At 38.4% G+C, this 8,758-nt stretch overlaps 1 pseudogene; it reads left to right on the plus strand.

Annotated features, from left to right (window-relative positions):
* The first annotated feature begins 5,669 nt into the window (after window positions 1-5,669).
* On the plus strand, window positions 5,670-8,552 carry LOC149314885 (opsin-5-like; annotated as a pseudogene).
* The last annotated feature ends 206 nt before the right edge of the window (window positions 8,553-8,758 follow it).

Consider the following 8,758-nt stretch of genomic DNA (forward strand, 5'->3'; position numbering starts at 1 on the left):
AAGGGGTCCCGACCCACAGGTTGGGAACCACTGGTCTACATCCTTTGGCCTATCTTAGATGCATAGACACTGAAAAACTAAATCAGCTAAATTTCAATATTCTGTGGCAGTGTTTGTGACACTATGAAGCTGAGAGGCCTATGGCTGGTATTACTAGCATGCCTCTACTGCTTGAGGTTTTCCTCCCATTAACTTGTGCTCTCAAATATTATACGAGGATAATATTGTTACTATTAGCGCTAACTCCATGGAATTGCCTTCATTAGATATATACCATGTGTTGCTTTTTCCTTTTAAACAATAACAATTTTTATCATTTGCACGAATCCAAAAACATAATCAAACAAGGGCAAGTCAATACTTATCCTTTTTTTAAGCACAATTCCTTGTTTCCAACCAATTCCACCTTTTAACTGTTCCTTTCTTTGAACTGTCTGGCTGTTTATAGGATCGCACTTCCAATCTCATCTCAGGAAATAAGCTGGCTCACAGTTCCCTAATTGCCATACATACACACAAAAACTTTAGTAAAAGGCAACAAACTTCCATTTTGCAAAAGTGTTGCCTCCCTAGCCTTCACTATCATATAGGAACATAGTACTGAATGAACTCCCTACAGAGGTTCTGGCCTTTCTTTAAATTGCTTATAAAAGCTACCTAGCAACATTTCATATATTGTGGCAGCCTGAGCATGTAAGTAAGAAGCTGAAAAGACGTGTCCTGCCATCTCAGAGCTGAACCCTCTCCATTATTTATATAGAGTATCAGCCAGGTGGGAACTCTGAAGGATGGAAAGTGCCAGTTGCCATGAAGGAAGTAAACATTGTGAACCTTGTCATTAAAAAAAAAAAACTCCTTAGACCAAGAAGTTTGTAAAAAAAAAAATTACATTATCACTAATCATCACTTCCAAGTCTATGTCACTTGAGGGCTGTGGAATAAATACAATGGCCATTTACTACTGCCACAATTTTTTTTTAAATGTAACAACTAGGACTGACTTCAATCTGACCACTATTAAGCAGAATACATAGAACTGTAATACAACAGAATCTTCTCAGAAGGGGTGAGAAGCCTCGAAAAGTTATTTCTCCAAAGAAAGTGTCCAGCGATCCTACAGAAGAAGGCATAAAAGCTGCAAAGAGTTGCCAACTATACTGAAAGCTACAAAGAAGTCAAGAAAGACTAGGGTTGAATGGAGACATGACAGCAAGCCACTGTACGATTTTTTTAAACGCAAGTTCGTATGGAAAGGCTGATTGTATGCAGTATTGTAGCCATCTTATCAAGAGATACTGGAACTGGGGAAGGAAAGAACTAGAGAAGATGGAAAAGAAATAGGGAGATCAGAGACATAGAGATTATAGTGGATGATTTAATTTTGTTATTGAAGAGGAAAGTGAGATCCTGGCAAGAAAGTGATGGAGTCCATATCAGCTTTGAATTGTTTTTCAAATGTTTACCAATATGTATATTTTCAACTGTGTATAGGTTGGCTTTCTTGGTTTGGCAATGGAGCAGTCATCTTCATCATGTACAAGAGATATTCCTTGGATCCTCATGAGTTTCTTACCTTCAATATTGCCATCTCAGATGCAAGCATTTCAATTTTTGGTTATTTAAGGGGTATTCTGGAGATATTTAATGCTTTTAGAGATGATGGGTTTCTTGTAACCTTCATTTGGACATGTCAGGTAATCTTATTTTTCCAGCTTTTCAATGTGCTTTATTGTGATAAAATATCAGGATACAAGAGAATGTATTAATAGAATGCACCTAAATTTCACATGCAAACAGTATCCTCCTATGAAGAATTCAGAGTTAATAAACAGAGACAACACTACTTCAGATCTAGTGGTGTATATGCAGAACAAAATTTCAGATCTTTTGTTGTTATCAGCCTTCAATGTAAGTACAATCATAGGGGGCATGTCCAGCAGGCATTTAGCACTTCTAATGAGTAAAAGCTTACGATCACCATTAACTCTCTGTAATTGAAACCAGATTTGAAAGTAGGGGGGTGGAGGTGACTAGCATGAAAGGGTTAATATATTAATTGTTAATATGCCAGAAAGTCTAATTCAAGTATGTTTATGTTGAAAGTGAAACATTTTTAACCATTATGTTAATTTCAAATTGTTGTGTGAAAGTATATTATATTACTTCACTAAACTCTCACAAGAAAGAAACAAAACAAAAAAAAATTCCCCACACCTGTTCTGAGTTGTGCTAAGAAGGATGTAATTGCATGACTGTTTGAAAACCACATTTTTCACCCATCCCACCAACAATCTTTCTCTTACTTTCTCTTTCTTCCTGCCTTATATTATCATATCCTTGCTCTCCTGCTTTCTTTACTTAACTGATTCCCACATGGACCCCATCAAACATCCCAGGATTAAGAGTTTCAAAATACAATTTCCTAGGACACATGAAGAATCTTTATTTCAGAATTCTGGTGCAGAATGCAGGAGGACTATTTGGATCATGAACTAAAATAAAAATTCTTATATCAATTTGTATTTGTTATATCTGATAATGAAATCAATAACTTGGCATACATGAATGTTTGATTACTAAAGTGGATCTATAATATTTTTAAAACCCATTTGGATGGAGTGGGTTATGTTTGCAACTATTACTGCTTTGAAATCATCCTTTTGTTATTTTGTCGGCTAGTGAATTAAAGTATGTATTTAATTAGGTTATTATCATCACTACTGCTGCTGCTGCTGCTACTACTACTACTACTACTACTACTACTACAACCAAGTAAGGTACAGCAAGTTTGGAAGATCATAACTGGCCCAAGGGCACACAGGGAGTTTTGCAGCTCTCTGGGGACTCAACTGCATCTACCAAGTCCCACGCCAGTTCTCTAACTACGTTTTTTATTTTCCATCAAATACATTTCAAAATCATATCTGTAACACTTTTCAGTAAATAAGCATCTGTTTTACAGTTTAAGAAATCAGATCTCTGATGATTTCTCAATTTTCATTGCAATTTTGCAGGCTAACTAAAATTAAAGAGATATATGTTTATACAATATAGCTCAGTAATAATTTACGTTAACTTTGGTAAGACATAAAACTTTCATGTATTTGTAAAACTGAATTTTAGTGAAACAGGGTGTTTGGACAGATGTGTCTTTGAGAAAAAACATATTGTGTAAAGCGAAGGAGAAAACTGACTGAAATTATGTTCTTGGTTTTTGGTTCCCCCTTCCCAACCCTATCACTATTTTCTGTTTATTTTAACCTGATATGTGTGAGCATTTTTTTTCTTAATGTGCAAGGGATTAGTAACATGTTTGTGCAGATAACCTATAACTATTATTTATACTTTTTCTCCTGGAAACTTGCCATGTTGCAGCAAACAATGGCTTGTGGACCAGCACTTCTCCACAGGCCACCACTTTGTACTGCTCTAAATTTTCAACCAGTTTCAGTAATATAGGCGGTTTACAGACCGCCCTTTTGGGGCGGCCTATTCCCGCCCCTTTCCCCACCGGATCGGGGCCACAGCTGCCAGAGCAGCAGCCTCTGAGGCCCCGATCCACCACTTTCCAGGCCGCGGGGAAGTGGCAAAAGGCCGCTTCCCTGCGGCCTGGAAAGGGGTGTCCTTGGGACTTCATGCCCCAAGGACACCCGACGGCGGTGGGGACAAAGAGAAAGGGGCCGCTTGGCCCCTTTCTGCTTTGTGTTGCTGGTGCAGCCGTGTAAAGGCTGTGCCCAGTGACACAAAGCTGGAAGGAGCTCCATTTCGGAGATCCTTCTAACGCCACGGAAAGGGCGCCCCAGGCACCCTCGCACGGCCCAGCATGTCACTTCTGTGCAGCTCCGTTTGGAGGCAGCGTGGTCGTGACGTCCCAACGGTGGCACCCATGTAGAATGGGCACCACCATTTTGTACGTACTAGGTATGTACTAGGGTTAGGGCGTCCAGAAAGGACGCCCTTTCCTAACCCTAGTACGTACTTAGTACATACTTTTTGCGCATCTGGAACGCACCAGGGATAACTTATTTTTAGTAGCTTTAGAAATGGAGTGAGAATGGAAAAAGATCATGTACTGAGACTGCTAGTTTAAGAAAACATTTAACCTATTTAAAACACAGCTTTTTTTCATATTATCTGTAGTTAGTTAGATCCTATCACTTTTTGAAAGCAGTACCCATATGTCTGAATAATGCCTGATGTTGCTGACACTGGCCCAGTATTGCATAAGAATGTTAAACAACCTACCCAAAGTCCTTATTTATTGCAGCAAGTGGCTAAACTTTCAGCTGTACCAGGGAGTTAGAATAACACAAAAATCTTAATGCACCTCAGTGAACAATTCATTTAACTTAACTTTTAATGGTAATTGAGCCTCACAGAAGTATACTTGAATCAGCCATGTGTGCGGAAATTAGTCTTTCGATAGTTTCAATAGAAATGCATATTCCAGCACAGATAACATTGAGAGAATCAGAACTTAGAAAAGTAACTTTTTATTACAAATGTTACTTTTTGTTCATGCTAACCAGGGGATTCTGTGAGTTCTAGTCTGGAAAGTAACTTTTGCAGGCTCAGATGCACCAGTGTTCTAACACACACATACAAAATACTTTGTCTTCTGAGCACAATCATAGTTGATAGTTTCAACAGACAGGATTAACAGCTTGGGTAAAGCTCCTTCTGATCCTTTGAAATATGTATAATCATGAGTGCCTCGTTGACCTTTTTTCAGTTTGTCTGCTCTGAACATAACACAGAAACAGATTTTCATGGTGTCTATCCTACTGATTTGTGACCACTCATTTGTGCAACCCCTTTTCTTAACACAACCAAACTCTTAGCCTTGCTATCCTCTAAATTTACACGTTGGTCTTAAGCATACAAATGAGAAAGACAAAAGAACAAATATGGGCCTACTTTATATAGTGATATATTATCTGATGTTTATTGGACATGTTTATATATATCAGAGTGGAGAGTCTTGTGGCCCTCCAGCTGATGTTGGATTCCAACTCCATCATCCCAGACCACCAGCTATGCTGACCTGGGAACGATGGGAATTGGAGTTCAACATGTAGAGGGTTACTGGTATCCTATCCCAGATATATAGCATATAGAAGCTTTCCCAAGCCATAAAGACAGCTAAAAATGTACAGTAAATAGCTAGATATATTTCTTTGTATTTGATATTTATATTTCTTCTCTCTCTTCTGGTGGAAGGGCACGGCCCAAAAAAGGAGAGAAAAACAGTGGAGGTGAACAACTGGTTCCATAGATAGTGCCGCCAGGAATAATCTAGCTTCCTGGATCATGGTTTGTAGTTTCATGGAGGTGGACCTCTGGCAAGGGATGTGTTGCTCCTCACAGCAGCTGGTTATTGTTAAAAATCTGAAAAATCTGATCAGGAGGGTTTTAAACTGAGTTATGTGTGTGTGGGGGGGGGGGGAGAGACAGTAGTCTTGAGGGCAGAAGTCCATCAAGTGCTGGAGATCTCTTGATGACAAGAGAAATATCCATGTGCAAATGTGTATGAAGTGTTATTCTCCACAACTTGATGCTCTTGGGTTTTATATTGTTCTGAAGCCTTAAGATCAAAGCTGACTAAAATTGTATTGTCATTTGTTTTTCTTTAGCTCATAAAGTTGACAAGAAAAACATTGCACTGATGTATGCTCATGATATGGGTAGCAGCAATTTTTTGGTCCATTGCACCACTCTTAGGGTGGGGTAGTTACACAGGTGAGTTTTTATTATCTGCCAAATGAACTATAACAAGAGAACCTTCTTCATTCATTTCTGTGAAATTCTTTCACTTATCGTCATACTTAGCTCTATGGGTACAATTGCATGGTGATGTGAAATGCTGACCAATCCCTAATCATGAAGCTAGACAACTCGCAATGAAATCAATATACAGCCGATACATTTTTTTTAGAAACCCACAATAAAACTCTATTTCTACAAACTTATGATTGCCCCAAAATTCTGCCACTTGGGACAAAATTATTACACATAGCCATGATGTCATTACTATGCTCCTTTTCCCAATCTTACCCCCAAAACTGGCTTTAAAATCTAGTAGCACTACCGAGGGATGGAGTTTGTGGTGAGTGGGGTACTGAAGGATGATAATCCAGTCCCCTCCTCCTGGCAAGCAGTGAGGTGACTAGCAGAAGCCCTGTGGGGTCCTGTTACAATTCCAAATCATAAAAACATTGACAACATTCATTGATTGATTAGGTGTGCCTAATTGATATAAGCAATTCGGGTTAGAAGAAAATATTATGTAGTTTTGGGTAAATGTCATCCCTGAGATGGGATTTTCAGAAAACCAGAGACCTGTTCAAAATCATGACCAAGCAACAAATATAAAGAAACACAAAACCATGAATATAGGCCCAGCCCTTCTGCACTGAACAAGGAGGGCAAAAGATGGGTTCTACCCATGTTGACAGAGCTTCAGAAAGTTACTTTTTGGAGTTATTTCCCCCAGAACCCTTTAGCATTGGCTATGCTGGCCAAGACTGTTGGGAGCCGAAGCTCAACAATATCTGAAGTCCTTAGCCACTCATCTCTTTTATACAACGTATTGGTCAGAGCTTGGGAAGGTTTTATTTTTTAAAAAAACATTAAAGTAGCAAGGGCTGGAGATTCTGTGGGTTTTAGTGCACAGAAAGTAATTTTTGCAAGTTCTGTATGATTTTTGCACTCTATGTGATCAGAATTCCTGAAGGAGAAGAGTCCCATACCACATGGAGCATTCTGTTCTCTTAGGGAAACTGCTTTAGACCCTATTGGTCAACACAGCAAAGCTGGAGCATGGACCGTGGATCTGGTCAGGTCATAACAAGCATGTGTATTTACGCACCCCATACTTCTCACATATGTTTATAGGCTGTGTCTTAACATGATAACTACACAGGGATGATGCAACTTATTTCAATACTTCTGGGAATATGCTATTAGTGTGAGTCAAATCAGCCCCCTGGTCTTTGCTGCCCAAGGCTCCTCTCTTTCTACTGCCAGCCCTGTAAGCCATCAAGTAAAACCCATTTAGTGGACTGGCATTTAAGCTGAAAGACTGAGATCATTAAATGAAACTTCCAAAGAATTCATCATATGTTTTCTATTCATTTTGAAACATTGCTTTTCTAATTTAGAAGAGCTTAGAAGTTTGCTAAAATAAGGCTTCTTGTGAACTGACAATAGACAAATATGGTCTTATGCTGTTTTAAGTCTATCCTGGTTAGTGTGATAAAAGTGACATTTCTATTGGATATTTAGATGTAAAATAAGTGTCTAACTTCATTATGTGATACTTAAATATAGACATGAGGATAAATGCAGTAGACTTCTCTCTGAGATTTTACAAAGTATAGTGAAATCAATAGTCTTATATTTCCAGATCGCAAATATGGAACATGTGAAATTGTTTGGATCAAGGCACAGTTTTCTGCCATTTATAGGTCCTAGGTGATTGGTGTGTTTATATTTGGTTTCTTTATTCCTGTTTCCATCATGATATTTTGTTATGTGTCCATTGTGTGCACCATTAGATCTAGTCATAAAGTCATAAGAGGTGGAGAAATCAGCCAAAGGCAGCGTATCATGGAAGAAAAACATCACACAGGTGATTTTGTCTATGTCTAACTATTGGTTCACTGGGAATTAGTACTTTATCCACATACAATATTTCATTTGAAGTTGATCTGAAAACTTGTGATTTCAAATATATCTATGCTGTATCGTTATAGATGTTTCATATCACTTAAACTGCCATAGCTGCCTTGAATCCCATTTTAGGAGAAAGGGGGGCTATAAATCCCATAAATAAATAGCTCCATCCTAAGAATGCTGGGATTTTTAGAAAAGGAGGTACTTACAATGTTCTGCTAGAAAGATCTAGTACACTCCCCGAACCTCAGCAGTGATATTCTCTGGCAGATACTTTGCCTTATTTTTTTGACAACTTGGTTTAGCATAGAGCTGGAGGGAAAATCTGCCTTTCATTTGAGTAGTTAACACATAGAGATATTTTGAAAAGCTCTCCCTAAAAAAATAAGTAGGTATTTCCACAGTTATAAAACTAAGATGACATTCCAAAAACTGTAGTAATTCTAGAACTGCCATATTATATGAAGTGAAATGTGGCATTTACAGATTTGGTGTCCTCAACCTCTTTTCTGTTCTTCTAGGTGTCATTTGTAATTTGTTCTGCCTTTCTCTTGGCTTGGTCTCCTTATGCTGTCATCTCCATGTGGTCAGCATGTGGCTTTCAGGTGCCCGCACTTACCAGTGTCCTTGCCAGTCTTTTCGCCAAATCAGCCAGTTTTTACAACCCATTCATCTATATTGGCATGAGTTCCAAATTCTGGAAAGACATTGTAACCTTATTCCACTGCCTCAAAAAAAGACAAAAAATCAGCCACACAAATGCCTACATCGGTACTGGATCAAAGGAATGATCCAGCAGCTTGTCCAAACTGACAAAATATTTCATGACCAAAGTTGCTGAGGATCAAATGCCAGATGTAGAAGTTGATCCAGTCCTGGGAGAGACCATCCTTTGACTCCAGAAGAGCCTATAGTGTTACATTCTGTTTCTAATAAACTTATTTTTCTGATCATTTAAAGAATTACAAGGGACAAAACATCAGTCTCAATAAGCTTGATATAGAGCAAAAGAAATATGTACTCCTCCCATCCTTTGTTTTCCTGCAGCAAATTTAGCCCCTGTTTTTTATCTTTTTTTTTTAAA

The sequence above is a fragment of the Sceloporus occidentalis genome, unplaced genomic scaffold (assembly GCF_023333645.1).
Source record: "Sceloporus occidentalis isolate IW3139 unplaced genomic scaffold, rSceOcc1.0.p SCAF_4, whole genome shotgun sequence".
Classification (NCBI taxonomy): Eukaryota; Metazoa; Chordata; class Lepidosauria; order Squamata; family Phrynosomatidae; genus Sceloporus; species Sceloporus occidentalis.